Raw genomic sequence first — 22,331 nt, 5'->3', positions numbered from 1 at the left:
TCTGATAGATGCTTCTCTGTCTCTGGATCTGTTTTTGTTCATCAGTTTATGTTGTTCATTATATTCCACAAATGAGTGAGATCATGCGATATTTATCTTTCTCTGACTGACTTATTTTGTTTAGCATAATGCTTTCAAATCCATGCTGTTGCAAATGGTAGGAGTTCCTTCTTTTTTGCAGCAGTGTATTATTCCATTGTGTAGATGTTCCACAGTTCTTTAATCCACTCATCTGCTGATGGGCACTTAGGCTATTTCCAAAGCCAACATTACCCTAATACCAAAATCAGATAAAGACAACACAAAGAAAGAGAATTACAGGCCAATATTCCTCATGAACATAGATGCCAAAATCCTCAACAAAATTCTAGAAAATCAGACCCAGCAGTACATTAGAAAGATCATACACTATGACCAAGTAGGATTTATCCCGGGGATGCAAGGATGCTACAATATCCGAAAATCAATAAACGTCATACATTACATAAACAAATTGAGAAATAAAAATCACAGTCATATCAATTGATGCAGAAAAATCATTTGACAACACTCTTTTTTTTTTTATAAAAAAAAATACCTCAACATAATAAAAGCCATTTGACAAACTGTAGCCAACATCATGCTCAATGGGCAAAAGCTAAAACCATTTCACCTAAGAATAGGAATGAGACAGGGATGCCCACTTTCACTACTCCTAGCATTAGCAATTAGCCAGGGGTCTTCAAACTATGGCCCGCAGGCCACATGCAGCCCCCAGGGGAGTCTGATCCTGCCCGCCAGGTTTTTTGGGCAGTGAGCGCAGCCAAGGTGTTACAGTAGGGATTAGTAGTTCATATAGTCCGGCCCTCCAGCTCTCTGAGGGACCGTGATCTGGCCCCCACTTTAAAAAGTTTGAGGACCCCTGAATTAGACAAATTGGAATACAAGACATAAAAATGTCATTATTTGCAGATGACATGATACTGTACATAGAAAACCCTAAAGATTCTGCCACATATTTATTTGTGATGTCTGGAAACTACCATGGAGGGAGCCATTTCTTAGCAAAGTAGAAGTTAACTGTAGCTGCTACCAGGCCCTCTGCCCAGGAAGTTGCCCAGTGAAGGAGAAAGGAAATGCAACTCAAAGACAAAGGACAGGAGCGCGGACTGTGGTCCCTGCGCTTTCCGTTGTCATTCTCAGCAGATGGGGCTCAATCAGTACATTTAAGCTTCAGGAAAACAGGAAGGGGCTGAGATTCAGACCAGTGATTTGATGTGAGGAGAGCATCCTCCCAAATCCATTGCCCCTTTCCCAAGGTCACCTGCCTTCCCTTCCCTTGGAAATGCTGATTCCAAGAGCAAAGAGAAGCAAACTAGCATTGGGACCAAGAGTAACAGCCAGGAAACAGGCAAGAGATACCATTTTTGCTTATTTCCACTATTGCTCTCTACCTTTCCCTCCGAAAATCACCGAAAGGCTGTGTCTGAAAATGTATGTGTTTTTTATTTATAGTTATGCCTGCATACATATAACTAATGCTATTTTAGTGGACACTGAAAGCTTGCTGTGAAAGTACAGTTTCTATATGTAAAAGGAGAATAGAAAAACATTTCTCCTACCACCCTGCAATTCTCAGCACTTTTAAAATTACCTGTCATATCTGGTATTAAAATTGCCAATCTGCATTTATTTTGAATATGAAACACATATTAAACTTTCACTTTAACAAATATTAGAAATGAAACCATGGCAGCTCAAATCATTGCATTTCTCGATTTTAATTCAAGTCAGGGAATATAACTATGCACAAAGTGTACATGGCAAGAGATGCTACAAGAAACCCAAGCGGTAATCATACCGATGTCCCTGTCCTCCTCAAGGTCCTGCTCTGAAGGATTGGTCTGCTTTTCAACTCTGCCAACAATTGGTCTGGCCTGTCTTTCATGATGGTATATCTAGACGAGGGATAAATGTACCCATGTGCATACACACAGAGGTAATTTGCAGTGAAGGTAGTAGGTGACAGGTGCCAAATGAATTCTGCCAACTAAAAATACTCTATAAATCCAAAGACGAGATGGTTGGGACCATTGTAGTCATGGGAGGTTTTTTTGGCTGGAAATGGGACTTGGTTTCCACCCTAAAGGACCAGTGGCACTTAAAGAGGGAGAGAAGAGGGAGGAGCACATTCTACACGAGAGAAAGCCAAGCTTCCATGGAGTAGTAGCTAGGCAGGTTTGGAGAGCAGCCAGCCAGCCATGCATTTGATGGAGAGGAACCCAGACTCGGGAGACAGACTTGGTTTGAATGTTTGTTCTACCACTTATTAGCTGATGAGCTGGAGCAAGCCTGACCTGTGTGCACCTCATAGGCATTTCATGCGGATTAAATGCGTTAGTTTTTGTGACATGCTCAGACCAGGTAGTCTGGAGTAGAGTAGTCCTGTAGGTGAGTTCTGAAAACAGGTTCGAAAGGTAGACTGAGGCCCACTTATGGAATTGCTTTGGGCTTGGTCTTAAAAAAAACACAGGAAGCCATTGAGGGCTTTGAGTGGCATAAAAGTCAAAGTAACACAGACTATCTTCGTGATGTGTCAGTGCAAGGGTTTACTCTGTATGCTTTCCTCTAAATTCACTCTTTTATATATCTCTTGGAAAATGATCATTTTCCTCACCATATCTTTTCATTCCAGTTTTCACTCTTTTCATTTTTATAATTGTTTTCTTCACATTTATGAAGGTTTGCATTTATATTACTCCCATAACTCTACGATTACTAAGCTGAACTATACTAGTAAGCCTGGACCATAACGAAGGACATTTCCCCCAGCCTAATTGCTATTAAGGACAATATCCAAGCAAGAAAGTCTTTGTGTATTGTATACCCATTATCAGCAAAATATTAGATTCATTGAGTTTATAATTTACAAATGTAAGAATAAGGTGCCCCAGGGGTGTATTTCAAGCGAGGCTAGATTCAGGAATACAGAATTAATCACCCTACCCAGTGCTAAAAATCAGATTTATGATATTTAATTAAGTAACCCAATGATAACTGCAGCTCTGATAAGTTGTCTTCATACCAAGCATGGAATACAGATATTAGCAGTCAGGGAAAGTGCGCAGTCTTCAAATGGGATCATTTTTCTTAAGAACAATTTCTGTCCTATTTGACCTAAATCCTTTTCTCAACTCAATGCTGGCAGCGTGTTTGAACACTCTGGTACCTGGCCCCACGGCCTCCGAGGCCTCTTCTGAATGCAGCCCCAGCCCCGGTGACAGCTCTTCAGGGCTGGCTTCTCTCCCTCCAGCCTTCAGCCTGCGCCCTGCATGGGTGCCCGCTCAGCTGCACATACGCTCATGAGGATCCCACAGGGCACTGAGCACCACATTGGCAACCTCAGCCAATGAAGGCCGACATGGACAACTGCTTCTCCCATTCTCCCCTGGAGCAGTAAATCTGGGAAGCATCTTACATGCTGCCCAAAAGGTCCCAGCGGCACTGAGCCTCAGCCACCCACAGCAGTGCTGACTCAGGGATGTATATTGGCCTGGGTTTTCCTTCCTTTCCTATTTCACTTCCAAGCTCCCTTCCCACATAAATTACTTGAACACAAGCCTTTTTCTCAGACTTGGCTTTCAGTGGCTCCCCGACTATAACAGCCTGAAAGCACAAATCCAAATACAGGGAAATAGAGTCTATTTTGGCATATCAAAGTGATGTCAAATATCTATAAAAATCCATAACTGTGGTCTGTACTACAGAGGAGACATTTATTTTAATTTAGAAAATGAGTAGTGTTATGTAAATATCCCCAGAAGCAGTTAGACTTTATTTCATTCCTTTATTATTTTAAGGCTATTTTGGGAAGCTTTGAATATACAGCTGCCACCTACATTTCCCCAGATCCTAGTTAGCAATTATATATTAAATCTAAGATGTGGTAAATTGGGTGATAAGGCAGAAAGTTGAGTTTATACCAGATATAAAGACTGTTTTAGCCTGTATTTTGTATTGACACATGTTAAAGAAGACATTTTATTATGAAGATTCTCTGGTTATTAGCATTACCTTATTATCTTGGCAAACTGATTTTTATACAGGAATATCTTTGTTATCGAAGAGAATGTGTTTGACACAGCTTTGTAAAAAACTTTAGTATCACAGGTAGAAATGATACAGAAAAGCATAGGGATGAGGTCTAAGATACAAGGACAAGAATCTTTGTGTTAGAAAAATATTGTTAGCCCTGGCCAGTGTGGCTCAGTTGGTTGGAAGGAGACCCATGCACTGAAAGGTTGACAGTTTGATTCCCAGTCAGAATACATGCCCAGGTATCAGACTTGATCCCCTGTAGGGGGCGTGCAGGAGGCAGCTGGTCAATCTTTTGCTGTCGCATCTATGTTTCACTCTCTCCTCCCTTCCTCTCTCTCTCTCTAAATATCAATTTAAAAATCTTTAAAGACAAAGAATAAAGAAAAACATCATTAAATAGAACTGCATATAATCTTAAATATATAAAAAATACAAAATGCATCTTGAAGCTCAGAAATCTCTGTATACGAAAAATACAATGAAGGAATAAGACACTCTGAATCTAAGAGAGAGAAAGAAGGAATTGTGTTCAATTCTGGGCTTACTAAGCAGTTCAATATTGCGTCAAGGTAGGGCATAAAGGAATATAAAATGCTGTGCCCATAGCAATTTGGAGTACTGGGCACTTCACTGCAGTACATACCAGTTTCCCTCGCACGATAGGCGAGGTCACTTGCTCAAGCTCCTAAAGCTTCAAGTGGCAGATCTACTGCTTTGTGGCTAATATACAGGGTTAGGCAGAGTAGATTTACAGTTGTGAGTATTCTTTTGTTTTTTAATACATTTTTATTGATTTCAGAGAGGAAATGAGAGGGAGAAAAAGTTAGAAACATCTTTTGATGAGATGAAACATTAAATGATGAGAGAGAACCATTAATTGGCTGCCTCCTGCACCTGGCCCCCCCCGCCCCTCCAACTGGGGATTGAGCCCTCATTTTGGGTATGTGCCCTGACTGGGAATTGAACTGTAACCTCTTGGTTCATAAGTCAATGACCAACCACTGAGCCACATGAGCTGAACAGAGTTTATTCTTTATATATATATATATATATATATATATATATATATATATATATATATATATATTATTGATTTTCCACAGAAAGGAAGGGAGAGGGATAGAGAGCTAGAAACGTTGATGAGAGAGAAACATCGACCAGCTGCCTCCTGCACACCCCCCACTGGGGATGTGCCCGCAACCAAGGTACATGCCCTTGACCAGAATCGAACCTGGGACCTTTCAGTCCGCAGACCAATGCTCTATCCACTGAGCCAAACCGGTTTCGGTGAGTTTATTCTTATATTATTATTTATTGACCAGAGGCCAGATGCATGAAATTTATGCAAGGGGCTCAGCCCCTGCCCACTGTGGCTTCATCTAGAAGGAAGGGCATCTGGTCTAATTAGCATATTGTGCTTTTATTATTATAGATTATTGTATCATATTTTCATACAAACAAGTGTAAACCTACTTTTGCCTCACCCTGTACTCTGTGTCATTTATTTTATTTTAATCACAGTTATCTCCAGAGTGCCTGGCACAGTACCTATCCTAAATCATAAAGAGGTGATATGCAAATTAACCCTCACACCCTCACAAGATGGCTGCTTACAACCAGCCAGAAGCGGGATTAGTGAGGGATGACCAAATGACTGAACAGCAGGCTGCATGGGGTGACCAGGCCAGCAGGGGAGGGGGGCGCCATGAGATGTGACCAGACTGGCAGGGGGGCAAGTTGGAGGCAACCAGGCTGGCGGGGGGAGGTCAGTTGGGGGCGGCCAGGTTGGCAGGGAGGGCAGTAAGGGGTGACCAGGCCAGCAGGTGGCGCAGTTAGGGGTGACCAGTCGGGGGGGGGGGCAGTTAAGGGTGACAGGCAGGCAGGCAGGTGAGTGACTAGGAGCCAGCAATCCAGGATTGTGAGAGGGGTGTCCAACTGTCGGTTTAGGCCCGATTCCCAGGATTGAGCCTAAACCGACAGTCGGACATCCCCCAAGGGGTCCGGATTGGAGAGAAAGCAGGCTGGGCTGAGGGGAGCCCCCCCCGCCATGCGTGAATTTTGTACACCAGGCCTCTAGTTATATATAATCAATAAATATTTGTTGCCCTAGCTGGTTTGGCTCAGTGGATTGAGTGTCAGCCGATGGACTGAAGGGTCCCAGGTTCGATTCTGGTCAAGGGCATGTACCTTGGTTGTGGGCACATACCCAGTGAGGGGGTCTTCAGGAGGCAGCTGATCCATGTTTTTCTCTTATGATGTTTCTAATTCTCTATCCCTCTCCCGTCCTCTTCATAAAAAATTAATAAAACATATTTAAATAAATAAATAAATAAATAAATAAATAAATAAATAAATAAATAAATATTTGTTTCCATGAATGAATAAATCAATGAATGAATGGTTAAGAAAAGGGCACCATTAGCACCTTTTCAGTCTTCTCTGAGATATCAGGGGCCACAAACACAAAAGCAGTTACATTGCCAGTAACTCATGAAGTACCATTGGAGGGATCCACTGGAGTGTGCACGGATGAAAAATATCTTACTGGTGCCTAAAAGTCCTTTAATGCGAAAAACGTTTTAATTCCAAGTTAGAAATTAAATGCGTATAAAGAAAATAACTAGTGAAGATTACCATGCTATAAAGGTCATTGCTATATCAATAAGTGATAGATGGGTGTAAGTGACTGATTCTGTGTTTTCTGTTATTTCATTATTAGAGGCCCGGTGCACAAAATTCGTGCATGGGTGCAATCCCTAGGCCTGGCCGGCAATTGAAGCATAAGCATCTGGCATGGAAGGACAGGTCCCAGCTGACCTCTGGGCCCTGAGTAGCACCTGGGCCCCCAGACCCTCATGCGCCCCCTCTGCTTGAGTCATCAGGCCCCACCCAGCTCCCTCAGCACCTAGGGGGTGGTAGCCCTGCCCCCCACTGCCACTGCTGGTCACCTGCCATACCATCCCACCATGGTCCCACTCTTATCGGGGCCCATTGGGCCAGCAATGCCCACCTGCTGCCAGTGCCATGTTTCTGATGCCTGCCATGTTCCATGCTGCCCCCTGAGGGTCAGCATACGTCATAGTGAGTGGTTGAACTCCCAGTTGAATTCCCAGTCAAGGGGACAATTTGCATATTAGGCTTTTATTATATAGCATTTTTTTGGAGTGCAGGCTGTCAGCTAGGCAGTGATCTCACACTGAACAGCCTTAATGCGAGGTAAAGGCAGTTACCAAGTAGGGGGGAAAGGAACACAGGGAAAATATGCAATTTGAAGAACTGCATAACTGTCTTCCACAGGGTGAGTTTACAATTAAACTGGGCCACAGAAAAAAAGAATCAGCTTGCGGAGGAATTTCTATCAAACATGGCTCTAAAGACCCATAGTTCTGTTTGATGAATTTATGAAGAGTCTTCTCATTTTCCTATTTTCACAGAGTCTATTTATAAACAAGATTATTTTCTAAAAGTTTTATTACCTGAATATCATCAGTCAGTTTTCCTCCAGGGAAAGAGACAGATCTCTGGTTATTTCAAATGGAGTGATTAGTAATAAAAATGTTAAAACACAATTGTAACAGAGAATTGGTTGCAAATGTAGTGGAGGGACAGAAGAAATAAAAAGGGGCATAGGCGGAACTCAGGAGTCCTCACTGAATCAGCACTGTCATCCAGCTGGGATCCAATACATGGCACACTCTTATTGACTGTGTGTGTTGGGGAGCATGCAGCCCCACTGATTCTGCTGGAACCACTCCTGGTGCTGTGTATATTGACCTCCCCACTGCACAGTAGAGGTCATCTTACTGTGACAGACACACAGTCAGTCTTAACTGCTGCCACTGTCAGCTTGTGGGGGCTCCACACAGGGGAAGCAGTCCTACTTGGACCAGGTGATTGTAAACATTGGCAATTAATGGGGATACAGTAAAGAGGTACTTGTGAAAGAACAGCCAAAGGGTGACGACAGCCTATATTTGAATTAACGGCATACTGACCTAGTAAACTCTGTAACCACTTTTTTTTTCATTGTATTTAGAGTGAATACTAACAGCATATCTATTACAGTCACTACCCTATAGTAAAAGAATCAAATTCTGTGTTCAAAAGCAGCTATTGGCACTCTCCATTTTCATCCCTAGTAAAGCATAGGCTGGGAAGGAAGCAGACTCCTCTGTGGAAGGGCTTAGTGTGTGTCCAATTGAACACAGTCTGGTTGTATCATGCAAGGCAGAATGATGACCCTGTTACTGTCTTTATGTAGAGATTGAGCATAGACAAGTTAAGGGTATAAGTAGACTGAGATTGAATACAGATAGATACATATGAGTTCCAAGCTGACCAGGAGTGGACTTGTGATGGCTACTTTTACCTGTCAATTGGATTGGGCCATGTGTGGTTAAGCATTATTCTGGGTATGTTTGTGAAGGTATTTCTGTGAGAGGTTAACATTGGAATCAAAGTCTGAGTAAGGAAGATTGCCCTCCCCAATATAGGTAGGCCTCATGCAATGCTTTGAAGACCTGATTAAAATAAGAGACTGAATAAGAATGAATTATTTCTGTCTGCCTGACTACTCTCAAGCCATAACATCGGTCTTCTCTTGCTTTCACACTTGGACTGGAACTTACTTATTGGCTCTCCTGGTAGCCAAATCTTCAGATCTAGCACCTGGGGGTCTCCAGTTTGCCAACTGCGGATTTAGGACTTCTCAGTCTCCATAATCACATGAACCAATTCTTTATAGTATAAAGAATATATATATATATATATATATATATATATATATATATATATATATATATATATGATATTCAGAAGGACAAAAAAAATGTCCCTAGGGGGAACTAAATCCGTGAAATGCAAAATCAAATTGAAGAAATATCTCAAAGGTCAAGTGAACATGTAAGGATATAAAAATAATAAGCGGAAAGATAAACCACTTGGAAAGTACGTAGAGGAGATGTAAATATCACCAGATTAGAAGAAAGGAACAGAACAGAAGGTGGTGAGGCAACATAATGATCAGCCCTCCGGTGATTAACAGCCTTGGCAGAAAATGAGTGAAAACAGATGAATGGTCTTTGGAATCCTTAAAAGGAAACTGAGTTTCACAGCCAAAGAGAAGATGGAGTTCATGGAACTCTGTCAAGGTGGTGATTAAAATGTTGAAGGGTGTAACTGAACAAAGGTGTGCCAAAGGCTGTTAGAAATCCCTAAATATATGGTGTGTGTGTGTGTGTGTGTGTGTGTGTGTGTGTGTGTGTGTCTGTTTCTGGACACTTCTATTCACAAATAAGTACAAATTTTGTGCTATATTGGCCATAGAAATGCTTAGTGGAGTGAAAATTAAATGGGAATCAAGGATATTTGGACTCTGGTCTTAGTTCTGTTACTAACCAACCCTAGGATCATTTAACTCAGTTTACTCTAAATTTGCTCATGATACACAACCCCAGTCTTTCTAGACCCCTTTTATATAAATATGTGAATCAAGATCACCGGTCCCCAAATCACCATGGAAAATTGCCAATTTCAAGCCTAGGGACTCCAGTAGATATGGAATGAGCTCTAATGTGGATTTTTTAAAAGTTCCTCTTATAACTCTGAAACAGTCAGTTTTGGGAACCACTCATCTATATGATCTCTCTGATTCTCGCCAGCTCTAAGGCCTCAAAGTGATCTCTGAGTCACCAAGAATAAATGCCCATCCATCAAATTGGGTGTTTGATTCACTGGAGCCATAGAAGTAGCAGGGGGATTTGGTTTTCAAGTAGACTCACTACCAGGCACTGTTAGTTTTCTTTTATTATTTGATTGTAATGAGAGAATGAGCACTTGGCATAATACATGTGCCTTTATGTCACCAACATACCTGTAAACCAATTGATTAAAAGAATCGGAGGGGAGGGGAGCGTAGATTGGTAGATAAACCCATCATGAGATCTAGGGGGAAAAATGTATACTTTCCCAAGAAACTAAATAGAAGTCATGAGTACGGAGAGCAAATGTTTTCATTTGATATTAACTTTCCACTGAGGGCTGTGCAATGGTCTGGCACAGGCAATGACACACACGAGTGGGAATCTGATTATACTGTACTTGATGGGAAAATTGCTCATTTAGGACAGTTCTCATGTTTCAGTTTCATTAGTTACATTTACTAAGGGTTCAGTAATGTTCAACTCATCTTTTTTAGAGGCTTCTTAATACCACAAGCATGAAAACTTAATTTTTCACAAATACATAGGTATTATGACTTATCTAGATCCAAAAATTCTTCTTTACCTCAAAAACATTTTGTGGCTCCTTTAAAAAATGTTTGAAACCTCTATTTGATTAAAAATTTTATATTCCATTTCCTTATTCAATATTAATTATACTGTATAATTCACTTTGGGGGTAATACTTCATTTTATCAAACCTCCCTGGGACATCCTGAGATGTTTATGAACTCATCACTATGATGATTTGGCTTTTACTTAGAAAAAAGTGTTATTACTACCTAGTCATTCCCATTTTCTAAGAAACCCTCTCCCTACTCCTAAATTAGAAACCAGGTCTGAATTTTAACCATTTTGGTCTGCAGTAAAAGTGTTTTAAAAGCTTCTTTGAATGAACAACATCATTATTTCAGCGCTTGGGTTTATCTAATTTTGTAAGGTGTCTAGGGCAATACAACTTCTGTGAAACTCAGATTAACAATTCTTGCTGCCATATATATTTGACAACTAATTAACGGCTCCCACACTCATACGGCTCCTTAGAAGCACTTGAGATGCATCCTAATCATCCTAATCCAGAGATCTGGAATGACAAAGTATTTAGAGAAGAAGGGGATTAGAGAGCGCATGAAATTCAACATCCTCCTTATTTGCAAACTGTACGTCTACCCTGAAAAATGGGTACTAGCCTCTGCATGCACTCCTGGGACAAGGAGAGACCAATGCTGAAACTCTATTACTTGGAAAAACCATCATTTATAGAGCTGTTTACTTCCAACTTCACAGTTCTGACCTGAAGACTGATCTCCTTGCCCTCATAGCTCTCAAAATATTTCAAAACATCTCAAAGTTGCACATATTAGTACCTACTTCCTACTGCCGTCCCTCCCAAAATATAGATTTTCTAGGTCCCTTTTACCCAATACTTCTTTTTCTAGACCTACTATAATTCCAAAATAAGAATTTTTTTCTATAGAAAGAAAATATTGTTTTTGTAAAGGCATTATTGATTTCTCTTTTAGAATTTAAAATTAAATGTTTATTATAGAAAAACCTAAAGATTTTGATTTATAATGTATAAGTACTTACCAGGCACCACATATGCTTTTAATGAACTCATTAGTCAATGGGTTACTTCTCCCAAGCAAAGGTAATATCATATTCATCTTTGAGTCCTCAAAAGCTAATAGATTGCCAGCATGTGATGAACATTCAATAAATGTTTGCCTTAACTAATGAAATCTAAGACACCTCAATTGAATATTTTCAAGAGGATATTAATGTGTTTATTGATTATATGTGATAATAGATGATACACTTGTTTCATTTCCATCTATAATTTTATCTGGTACCATAATTCAATTTAGCTATATTGCACAGGATGTGCCAACAATCATTAATAACCAAATAAACTTCGTGACTCTACCTGGGTGACTCTATTAATGGTGAATTCCAGGTCACAGCACAGCAGCTGCCAGTTCAACTATACCAAGGATCCTGAAGACAATGGCTTCTGTGCCCAACTAGATTGTAAATAAATTTCAAATGGAATTATCCTGAAGGAATTCTAACTTTATACTGTTGGGCTGATTTACCAAGATGACTTCAGAAAAGACTACATAGTGCATTTAAAAACAAAACAAAACACATTTATTCAGCATCATGATCATACAATTACATTTGGCAGTCAACAGCATGTGTGAAAAGGTATATATATATATATATATATATATATATATATATATATATATATATACACACACACACACACACACATTAAAACCCTTTGTAGGAATGCTTTACACTTTCCACAGAACAGAAACTAAAATAACCTGTTATACAATTAGTCACATATACAGTCCTTGAGTTTTCGCCCAGTCACATGAGTCACATGAGTATTGTCTAACTACAGTGATTGGCAAACTTATTAGTCAACAGAGTGGCAAACCGTGACTCATGAGCCGCATGTGGCTCACGAGCCGCAGTTTGCCAACCACTGGTCTAACACATGTCTTCTTGTAGCTGCCAGGTCCTTTCACCACTGTGCCTGGCTTAGTTCACAATCTGTTGTAACCTGTAGCTTCCCTGTCACTTCTCTGGCTCCCCTCTCCTGCTAAGTTTTGTTTCCTGGAAGTAATTAAAACCTTCTGCTACTGATATAGTTACTACTACTGCTAGAACCACCATAGCCACCTTGGTTTTGTGGTTTGGCAAAGTATTGGCCTCTACCACAATAGGGGCCTGAGCTTCTGCCTCCAAAGCTTCCTCCTTTCATAGGCCCCAAATTTGAAGACTGATTGTTGTGATTGTCAAAATCATTGTAGTTTCTGCCACCTCCCAAATTGTTTCTATCATTACTAAATCCATTATAGTCATCCCTACTGCCACCATATCCATCTCCATCATGGCTGCCAACAAAGCCACCTTGACCACTGAGATTTTCTCTATGAGCAAAATTGTCATTCCCACTAAAGCCACCTCTACGACCACCTTCAAAGTTTCTAGAAACACTTCACCCTCTTTGGCTGGACGAAGCACTGGCCATCTCTTGCTTAGATAGGGCTTTCCTTACTTCCCAGTTGTGTCCATCCACAGTATGGTATTTCTGAGTGACAATCTTGTCTACAGAGTCACGGTCATAAAATGTACCAAAAGCAAAACCTCTCTTCTTGCCACTGCCTCAGTGAGTCCTGATTTCAATCATTTCCATTTGCCCTTACTGTTCAAAATAATCCATTAGCTGATATTCTCCATTGTCTTTTTTTTAACACCACAGTCTAAAATCTTTTTCACAGTTCAGTGGGCACCAGGTCTTTGAGAATCTTCTCTTGAGACAGCCTGTCTGGTTCCACAATTCTTCCATCCGCCTCGTGCAACCTTGCATTCATGGCTGCATCCACCTCCTCCGCTGATCCAAAGCCTCTATAGCGCTTGGTGTTTGGATCTCTCATCAACACACAGTCTGTGACCTTCCCCATTGCTCCTCAGACTCTCATAGTTGTTTCAAAGCTCAAACTTCTGATGAAGAGCTTCTGCAGCTGTTCGGGCTCATGGGGAGACATTGAAATTACAACTGCAGGAGGGGAGACTTTAATGATGCTGGGTGGTGTCCACCAGTAGAAAGTCAATTGAATTTTTTAAAAACCTGGTCATTTTTAACTAATTGCATAATAAACATCTCTCTAGTCCAAGATCTGCAAATGAATGAAAGGCCAGCTGTTTACACAGATCAAAGGGATCTCCTGAATGTAATATGGATGTTCTGTGCTACTAATTTCTTCCCCAGTATGTTTTCTTTTTCATAAAAATCTATTATTTTTAAGGATAATATTATTTTCACTATTTTTCTGATTTTATATAAAGCCAAGGGTCTAATCCAGGTATTGTATTCCATCCCTCTTTTATAAAAATTATACTAGAGGTATATTTTTCTTTTATAGCCCATTTTCAAAATTCGTTCATTAAAAATCTTAGCTATTAATAATAATAACAAAAATCTTGCAGCTGGACATCCTGTATCTTGGACACTTTTGAAAGCACTTGCTAAAGCTATTAAATTGTCATCATCCAATCCTTGTGAGATATGTATAATTCCCCAATCTTTCTTTTATAAAAAGATGTCATATAATTGCCTTAACAACATTCCTTGACCTAAGAAACATGTACTTAACACATAGTTGCCACACCCCAAACTCTCCTGAAGAGTTATTTCCCCTCAGGGAGCCCTGGAGCAAACTGCATTTCTGAGACCAATACTATTTTGACCCAAAGATTTAAGAGTGTCTTTGCCATCCCCACAAGAACCCAAATAGTAATCCCTATTTCTGTAACCAGTTTATTCAGGCCCCAGAGACCACCTCTATTCTATCCAACTTTAATAATGAAATTAGGCTATTAGGGTTTATGTAAACTTCGGATCTCTTCAAAGCTAGTCAAGCAAGTTCTCAAGGTAATAAGCCATGAGACAAAGCATCCGCATGGGCAGCCTGCTCTAACTCCTTCTGCTGATGATCTGGTCCTATCTGTTGAAAGGCTACCTACTACAAGGACCTCAGGATAAAAGTGCTCAACCCTAGCCCCACTAGGATGATTTGGCCAGTGATGATGGAAACCTAGGAAACAAATAGCAACCTGAAGTCACTTAATTCCCTAAAATAAAACATTCAAGAAATATATATTGTGCTTTCCCGAGTAACAGACCTAAATAATTTTTAAATTTAAATTTTGAGCAAATTAAGCTTCTTTGCATCTTTCTTCATAGTGTGACACATTTCTGAGATCCAGAGGAGGATGAAGATGATTCTCTCCGGGAAGTATCAAGCCTGCATATCAGGTCGAGTATCAGTTTTTTCAAAATATCTTTTTGTTGTTTCTAGGCTTTTTTAATATCTTCTTTCTTACATTATGTAATTATCTGGGTTAAATCCTTGGGCCCAAACCCTCCATGTTATGATTTTTATCCATTGCAGTGGATGTTGTTTTCATCTGCCCAGCATGTTACAACCTGACAGAGTTCATTTTTTTTTTTTTTTCATCTCAGCTTCCATATTTTTCTTCAAATGTAAGATTTTGGAAGTCATTTGAAAACATGTTTTTTTTTTCTCCGTAGAACTCTATATCTTTTTTTGAATTGTGCAGGTTCTTATTGATAGAGATGAAGAGACTACAATGGCACAGAAAATCCAAGGTTTAAATCTAAATACTTTCAGGGATAGATATTGAATTAAGCTATGCTTCAATAGACAAATTTCTATAGATTAAACATAATTTTGTGCTAGGTAAATGTCTCAAAGAAAATTATTTTGCAGAGATTAAATTGTTAAATACATAATTGTAAATAGCACCTACAGTGCTTCAGATGTTAAAAGAAAATTTAAAAAAAAGGTTTCATACCCAAATGAAAAAAAAAAAGAATGTACAATAGATTTTTTTCCTTTAGTTTCTGTTTCTGTATTTGTTCACCAAAAGCTTAGTAATTTAAAGGTGTTATTTGCATGAAGCTATTGCATTGTTATCTTTAGAGAAAATAAATAATAGACTTTGAATACAGAGAAAAGTAAGCAAAGACACAATGCAGAAAGAGTCGAATTAATACATTAAAAAAACAATAACCGTTGACAGTCATTGCCCTTGCCAAACTGGTTCCCACAAAGGATCTCAAATCAACTATGAAGATTATGGGGTAATAGTCAATAATTTTGTATTCTAAAAGTTGCTGTATTTCTTATATTTGTGTCAGTTCTAGTGATTATCAGAAGTTGTCTCAGTTATAAATATTACTGCATGATATAGTGCAACCAATTTATAATTCTATAATATATTCATATGTTCTTTCAAAAATATCTACTGTGTACCTACTAAGATCCAGGCACTAGGCTATGTGCTGGAAATACAACCAAAGGCAAAACAAACCACCATCTCTGTGCTCGTGGGTTTTTTAGTCTAAAGGTGCATTAAACATTAATATCATCAGCAACTGTGCTTAAGTGCCATAAGGCAAAGGTCCAGGGTGTTATAAAAATGGGTACCCAGAGGAAGTTGATCTGAACTGAGAGGGAGAACAAAGACAGTTTATCTTCTAGATTTCCAGGGAGACAGTGCTGTGGAATGCAAATATAGTCTTAGTGGCTTTTCTTGTTTTGTTTGTTTTTCAAAGGTCTAACATCCTGGTGAATTGAATTTGCTCAATTTAGGGTTATATTATGCTGCACCCCCTCCCAAAGAAAATTATTTTAAAAGTCAGGTGCTTTCTTTCCCAACTGGCATGGCTCAGTGGCTAAGCATCGACCTGTGAACCAGGAGGTCACACACGTACACAGGTTCCTGGCATGATCCACAGTGTGGGGCATGTGGGAGGCAGCTGATCAATGATACTCTGCCATCTGTCATCATTGATGTTTCTGTCTCTCCTTCTCTGTTCCTTCCTAAAATCAATAGAGAGGTGCTCTCTTTACCCTTATGTAAGCGTAAGCCTTTAAGTAAAGAATCATGGTATAGAATAGTAGCGATAAGATCTCTTTCTTGAGACTCTTCTTCAAATCTGTACCATTTATATTTTTTAAATACCTGCCACATTTAAAAAACATGCTTAAACATCATGTAAAGGGATACTAAAAAAATCACCTCTTGTTTTGTATAATAAATTATTTATTATGATAAGTAATCTTTGTTTTGACAAAGCATCAGAGAGAGGCATAACTTCTGGGAAGCTGAAGCGAATACAAAATAATATTGAATGTAAACTATAATTTTTTAAAAAAGAGAGAAGCATAACTCATATATAATGGGAGTAAATTTACATATTGCAGAAACAGCATTATTGTCAACAGTCTAAAGGATGGCATCTTTTTTTGTCATAGACTTATATGCCAAGTTACAAAGTGTTCAAATATATAAAACTTCGTAATTCTGCTCAACACCATTTAGACACTTAAAAATAAACTTAACTATGAAAACACATAAGGTTAATTCACCCTGAAATCTTCTGCATTTATATGGATTTGAAAGTTTAAATATTTTAGAAATCTAAGATAAATAAGATCTACTTAACTTCCCTCCCTTGTCTTTTCCCTTGTATTGATCACTAAGCAACATGGGGAGTCAGTGCATAGCTACGTGTACGTATAAAGAAGAGTTGCTTTTGCCTGGATGGTCTGAATGGCTTAGTCTGGAGGCAATGTCAACCTCTTCCTCCTGGTTACCTAGCTAGTCCCTCTCCCTTTTTTGTTTCAGGGTCTTTGCCACCTCTCACATCTTTTCACCTTCCTACTAGTAAGCTCTGATAGTATGCACTTACCTTATGACTAAAACAGGTATAATTTGCCTTCATTTCTGAATATCAAAGCAAAGCATTAGAGCATATTTCTTCTTTTAAAGGTCACAAAACAAGAAATATAGAAAAACTAGGAAACTTGGTCTATGAAAGAAATTACTGATAAGCTGGACTTCTTAAAATTAAAAATTATTGATCTGCAAATGATACTGTCAGTAGAATAAAAAGACAAGCTACAGAATGGGAGAAAATATTTGCAAAAGACACCATAATAATCTATAATAACAAAAGCATGATATACTAATTAGATCAGACAACCTTCTGGACCAGGGGTCCTCAAACTTTTTAAAGTGGGGGCCAGATCTCGGTCCCTCAGAGAGCTGGAGGGCCAGACTATATGAACTACTAATTCCTACTGTAACACCTCGGCTGCGCTCACTGCCCAAAAAACCTGGCGGGCCGGATCAGACTCCTCTGCAGGCCGCATGTGGCCCGCGGGCCGTAGTTTGAAGACCCTGTCTGGACAAAGCCGGGGCTGCAATGGAAGCCCAGGTCCCAGGTGCCGGCAGCCAGAGGAAGGAAGGCCTACTCTTGCACAAATTTCATGCATCGGGCAGAAAGACAGAAAAGGAATCCCCAAGTGATCAGAAACTATAAAAGAACTCAAAGCCAGGATAAGCATGAGCTGATGATATTCAGGGACAGAGAGAATCAAAAGGAAATGAGTCATGGCTTTCCTTAATGTTTGTCTTCAAATTTACCTATTCTTATACTAGTCAGTATTTTCTATTCTTTCTATCATAAAAGCTATTTTATTTTATGTATCTAAATGATTTTATAAATATTTTTATTACTTTGCATGAGAAATATAGTATTTTTTTCTCTTCTCAAATATTTTGTAAAAGTTAATAAGAAGAAACATGATTCTCCAAAGTAATATATCTTGTAAAATTTTTATGTCACTAATATCATTAACAGGTATGCTTGGGAGAAGACACTCTTTAATGATCATTAGGAAGATACAAGTATAAGTTAAAATCCACAGGCTCCAGTTTCCATTGACTTGACTGTAATCTTGAGAAATTCACTTGATATTTCTCTGTCTCAATTTATCCATTTGTAAAATCAATTTAATAATATTCTTAATTTACTTCTAATGGCAATAGGAGACTTAATTAATGTTAGTAAACTAATTTGCTGTGGTTAAAAGGTCTAAATAATTATACACTACTTTAGTGTTCTTAATTTTGAAATTATTTTAAGATGTTTAAATGATTAAATCTGAAAACATTTTAATGAGCTTTATTTTAATTCAATTAATAACATTATATTTTAACTTTTAAAGCATATATATGGCTTTTCAAAATGATAAAATATCTTTCATTCAATTAAATTACACCAAAATGTCCTCTCCTAAAATTATTTGTACCTCATTTATTACATGTATCCATTGTTTTGTTATCACTTTTTATTTTATTTAATATATTTTATCCAATATATCTAAAACTAAGAGAAGTTATTGTCAATGGAAAATATATATCAGTAGATTTTAAATAACTTTAAATTGGCCTCATTCATCTTATTCCTGTGAATGGTGTGAAAATGTGTGAATATGTATAAGGTGTCCCCCAAAAATGTATGCACACTCTTTGAATAATTATAAAGACAGTGTTTATGAAAAACATTTCATTTATTAAATGAATGTAATTGATATAATAGATCAGGTAAAACAAAATAGAGTTTGAGTATTTAAGAATAGAATACATATTAACTTATATCTCTTCTTTAATAAGTTAACAGGAAAAATAATTTAAGAAGAGAGACTTTTATCTGTGTTGTATTATAGTGCCATTTTTTTCTAATATCCTAGCCTTAGTTTTGCCTAATGCATTTTTCTCACTTCCTTTTATGTTCCCAAATGATCAGAGCTCCTTCTGAGAAAAAAAAAGTAATGTGGTGAAAACGGCCTTAAAATTAGCTTTCCATAAGAGATGACATAAAATATCAGTGCAAAGAAGGAGATAATAGAGATCTAGGGAAAGCTTGTCAGGGTAGGTATTCTCGAGCATTTTTCTGTCTTTCCTAAAGAAAGGCAGAAATTGTTAGTCCACTAATCATACTTTGTATAAGACCTTGGTATTCCAAGAACGAGGAACATTTGCAAAGTCTGCCTTCACTAACTGAAGCATTGCTTTTTCCAGGGGCTTTACACATTCCATTGGTGAGGACAGCCTGTGTATCCAGCTCATTCCATTGAAGAGCATCTGTGCTCATTGCTGGCCCTGCCCCTCTGTTCATTTCCTTAGCCATTAACTTAGCTACATGTCCTTTCTCATTAAATCTCTCATCAAAACATTTGTTGGTGCTTGAGGGGGAAATACAAAATTTGGCCAGGCCTCAATTGTCCCCATGGGCACTTGTGTTATACATTTTTCCTTTCTTCCTCCTTCGCTAAGTCAAGGTGTGAGTGAGGAAGAGTTGTGACACAATGCTGGAAAGAGGGGGTTGAAGTCAAATTATGAAAAGCCCCAAAGGTTGTACCAAGGAATTTGATACTATACGAAATGTGGCAGTGGGGAGCTGTGGGCGGCATTTGAGCAGTGGAGTCTAATATTCTAGGTGTACTTAGAGGAAATATCTAAAAGATTAAATAACTTAATCTTGTTATTTTAAAATAAATAGTTTTAAAGGATGGCTATTAAAACAGAGAGAATGAATTAGGAGATTGGGTGTGGTTTTTTTTTAAATAATCATTGAGACAGTGATGAGGGACTAAACTAAGATGATGCTATTGGAGATGGAGAGAAAAAGAGATATGAGAGGGAGATTTCAGAAGTCGAAATTGGAAGAGCCAGAGAAGGCTTTGAAAAGGGGGGACTAAGAGGATGGGGATGGCAATAGCAGAAGGAAGACTTCAGGCATGCTGGGGTGTGAAAAGCCAGTGGGCCAGTCAGATGAGACTAGAGTGGAGAAGAGATGAGGGCTGGAGGGAGAGAATCCGGTGTTGAGGATGTTAAGAGAAAAGTGAAAGAGCCAAGGAAAAGGCATGGAGGAGAGCAGAGGGAGAGGAGGGAACAGGAAGCTTGCCAACAGAGGAGTTAAAGTGAGTGTGGGGACAGCAAAGTCGAAGACAGAAGGCTGAAGAAGTTCAGCAGTCTCAAAGGTGTCTGAGAGGTCACGAAGGATGAGCAAGAGAAAAAGAGGCTTGCTCCAGAGAGTGAGGCTTTGGTGCTGACCATCTGGACACAGTATCCAGTTTTCCATCTTCTTTGTCACTGCTCCTCTCTCTGGCATAAAGAACTGAAAGTTGACTCTAAAGACACAGTCAGCACTGCTGCATATTAGCCTAGTCTCTTCCCTCTGTTTTATGGCCTATTGTCTTGTTTGTCTCTGGAACTTGGATCATGAAACCAAAGTTTGAAACCCACGTTGACTCTTAAGCTCTATAAAATACCTATTATCTAAATGACATGAAGTGGGCATTGCCAAATTAGGTATTTTTCCAAGAAGCAATGTTGGTTATTATACTTTCAGCCCAATAAAGGTGTGAATAAAATGTTTCCTTTTATAATAGAACAGAACGTTCGTTTCCTTGGAAGCACTTTTTATCATAAATGTACAAGCACCTTTTTAGAAATAAATGCCGAATGATCTGTCCAGAAGTGGCCATTTACTTCAAATCAGTGAACAGCCTCTTTTCATCTGTCTTACTTTACAATGAGTTTCATTAGCCATCAGGCCACTGCTGTCTGCTTTCTTACCTAAGTGGCAACATGCACCTAAATTTTAGGAGGACAGGTGACTTTTAAATTCTGCTCACTTCTGTGTTTTTAGGTCCTAAAAACACAGAAGTGAGCAGAATTTAAAAGTCACCTGTCCTCCAGCAAAGATAATAGTCACCATTTGCCCAGCCTGTGTCATTGCCAGCTCCATAGCTCTCCTCTGTGGCTGGCATAATGTTTTGTTCCGACTGGGTAGATTGCCAGATGTCCATGTGGTGTGTTTTACTGTTAGAAGTAGATTTACTCAGAGGCTAATGAGGGTTAAGCTCACACAGGCCCTATCCATGTCACATGCTATAAAATTTGCAAAAGTGAGATATTTTAACAATGATCAGCTCTGAGTTCTTTCTTTTTCCACCTTGACTTTCCACCCTTGCTGAAACTCCATTGTATTTTCCCTCCTCTCTGTTGGTGTTGGGGCCTTGGGTATCTTTGGACTCCAAGCAAGAGAAACTTAAGTTTCGGCATCACTTAGTTTGAGGTAGCACTTCCATATTATTGCTAGCTGTTCTTGTGAAGGAATGGCTTCGCGGAATCTCCCACCATCCACTTCTGTGCCAGCTCCCCCAGAATCATGACAGATAGAAGGGTATACAGTGATGTGAATGTGTCCTGGAGAGTCTGACACCAGAAGCGTGAGGTGGCTCAGAGTCTATTGGTGGAAAACAAATCTCACAGTTCTTGTGGGGAATAAACTTAGTGATTTCCCCCAATTTGACAACAATTCTAAAATACGAACAGTAATGAATTGTGATGCTGAAATAAACTATTCTAAGCTGACAATAATAATAATAAAAAAAAGACAAATTTCAATCAAACATGCTAACAGGAAGACATAATTATTTTTTATGTCTCTCTATTGAAAAAGATAGTATAAAATAGTCATTTTATGAAGTGTCCATCAAAGAGTTGGCAGCAAAATAAACATAGGAAGAACATATCATAGAGGTAGGTCCATAATTAATAAAAATAATGTATTATTTATACCATTTTTCTGTAATTTGTGATGCAGGTAGGACCAGCTTCATGAGTATATGCTATGTGCAATCACATAGGGCCCAACACTCAGAAGGGCCCAGAGCTTGGTTTAATGCCTGCTGTTGTCATCTTGAAATTCTTTAATTTTTGATGAAGGGACTGTGGAGTGTCATTTTGCACTGGGTCCCGCTAATTATATAGCTGGTCCTCACAACAGCCTCTCTGCTGCTGGTGAGAGCAGACAAGAATTGAACAGAGAAATGACAAGCCATAGATGCAAAAGTATTTCTCAACTTTTAAAAATTGTAATTCCTGTGATTTCTCATTCTCAATAGGCACTTTCATACTTATTATTGATTTCACTAGAGGCTCTGTGCACAAAATTTGTGCACAAGGTGGGAGAGTGTCCCTCAGCCCAGCCTGCACCCTCTCCAATCTGGGACCTCTCGAGGGATGTCCGACTGCCCGTTTAGACCCGATCCCACTAAATGGGCAGTCGGA

At 38.9% G+C, this 22,331-nt stretch overlaps 1 long non-coding RNA gene and 1 pseudogene across 2 annotated transcripts in view; one reads left to right on the top strand and one right to left on the bottom strand.

The window, feature by feature from the left end:
* Positions 1-15,198, top strand: part of LOC311625796 — a 73,128-nt gene extending 57,930 nt beyond the window's left edge. Inside the window, exon 3 of the long non-coding RNA XR_014795567.1 lies at positions 14,560-15,198. This is a non-coding gene — a long non-coding RNA (uncharacterized lncRNA). The remainder of the gene's footprint in view (positions 1-14,559) is intronic.
* On the bottom strand, positions 12,436-13,351 carry LOC311625180 (heterogeneous nuclear ribonucleoprotein A1-like; annotated as a pseudogene). Its single transcript has one exon. The product of its transcript is annotated as a heterogeneous nuclear ribonucleoprotein A1-like (transcript).
* Positions 15,199-22,331: the final 7,133 nt, after the last annotated feature.

This window comes from Pipistrellus hanaki (assembly GCF_964339955.1).
Source record: "Pipistrellus hanaki genome assembly, chromosome: 7".
NCBI lineage: Eukaryota > Metazoa > Chordata > Mammalia > Chiroptera > Vespertilionidae > Pipistrellus > Pipistrellus hanaki.
The sequence above is the reverse complement of the archived record's forward strand: the minus strand, read 5'-3'. Positions and strand labels throughout refer to the sequence as shown.